This window comes from Macaca thibetana, chromosome X (assembly GCF_024542745.1).
Source record: "Macaca thibetana thibetana isolate TM-01 chromosome X, ASM2454274v1, whole genome shotgun sequence".
In the NCBI taxonomy this organism is placed as follows: domain Eukaryota; kingdom Metazoa; phylum Chordata; class Mammalia; order Primates; family Cercopithecidae; genus Macaca; species Macaca thibetana.
The window spans coordinates 130,519,086-130,520,748 of NC_065598.1; the positions used below are offsets into that span (position 1 = coordinate 130,519,086).

The 1,663-nt window shown below is 48.4% G+C and overlaps 1 pseudogene; it reads right to left on the bottom strand.

Moving 5' to 3' along the window:
- Positions 1 to 482: 482 nt before the first annotated feature.
- On the bottom strand, positions 483 to 1,438 carry LOC126945900 (tRNA (guanine-N(7)-)-methyltransferase non-catalytic subunit WDR4-like; annotated as a pseudogene).
- Positions 1,439 to 1,663: the final 225 nt, after the last annotated feature.

Below are 1,663 nucleotides of genomic sequence, written 5' to 3' on the forward strand. Positions count from 1 at the left end.
AGCATACCACCTGAGATGGCAAGAACAACATGAAAACATCCTCCATGCCACTACAAAAATGTCTGCCTATACATCTTAGAGGAAGATATGTCCAGCATGAACATCATCACGAGTGTGGTAGAAAAATCAAAAACTGCCACTGCTACAGGTTAGCAGATTGCCTTCAACATGAAGATAAAATGCCTTCAGCACTTCCACTCTGCCCCATAGTCTCTTAGTTGAGCTAATGCCCTGGACAGCTTCTCTTCAACCAGAAGGGGCACAGACACCAGGCAAGAGCCTATGATCAGTGATACAGAATATTCTAGAGCCCAGGAGACCATTCCATCCACTGAGCTGAGCTGGTCAGACCTAATTAATGTCATCTTTTCCTTCTTAAAGGGAGATGTCAGGATGAGGAGGGAACAAATAAAAACTGCTTTTGCTGTTTCAGGGTTGTGAGAGGCACTACCAACCACCAAGGTCAGCAACTCAAAGCCACCTCACTCGGCCTCAACTTTTTGGTTTGGGGCCCAGGTGGGGGACTTCTCTAGCTGCTACTGCAGTCTCTCCTCTTTCTTCTTCAGATAGAAGATCATGTTATCGAAGATGGCCTTATAGAGACTGCTGAAGTTGGCATCTGTGACGTTAGAGCCTTCCAGCATGGCCCAGTTCCCACGAATAACACTGGAGACTTTTTTCTTTTTTTTTTTTTTTAACACAGTGCATTCAGGAACAGAATGCCACTGGCCACCCACAGGCCTGCAGACCACCAGGGGGATTTCATGGCAGTCTGGCAGCACCCACAGCCCCTGGGTCTCCTCGAAAGCCACATCTCACACTTGGTGTTAGAATGACAGATGCTGCCTGTACACTAAGTTAGCTGTCTGAGAGCATCAAGCTGGAAGATGTGGATTACAGGAATACAGTTGCACAGAAGTGCCATGCAGTTCTCCTAGCACCAGAACGTGATCCAGGATGTGACAAACCTCTGGGGCCCCAGGGGCCCATCAGCTCTTGCAGACTGACCAGGTGACAGCAGTGCAGTTGATGGACCACTTCTGTACTCCCAGAGCCTAAGAATGCAGTCCCTGGAGGAGGACAAGAAACAGTTCGGGCTAAGTGGGCACCACAGAGATGTGGCTCACAAACTCTGTGTGCCCGAGGCAGAAGGACTCGATGCTGTGAGGCGCTGTGGCCTAGCTGACCTGGATCTTCTCATCCCGGTTGGCAGTGAGGATGAATCAGTTATCAGGACTCACAGTCACCTCTAACAACATTGACAGGTGTGGCAGGTCAAGTCTGCCACATCTGTGTGGCTCTGAAACCAAAAAGGAGTGCACATCTCCAGATTTGTCGGCCACCAAGACCTTCTCTTCAGAGGCTGTAAGGTCAGGGCCATACACCTCCTTACCATGGTCCTGACACTCAGACATTGCCATGGTTTTGTATGGAAAAGAATCAGCCAACTACTTACATTTCATAAAGCACATAAGGTATTTCAGGCTTCCATGTCTTTTCTGGTTGTTCCTTCTATATGGTAGAAAGACATTCCCACATCTGGCCTCAACCTTTTCAGACCCAACTAGAAAATTCTCCATCATGTTTAAAGGCTGAACTTAAGGGTCCTCCCTCCAAGAGCCCTTCCTTGATGGCCCTGTTAGGCATAGCTAACCACTCTCAT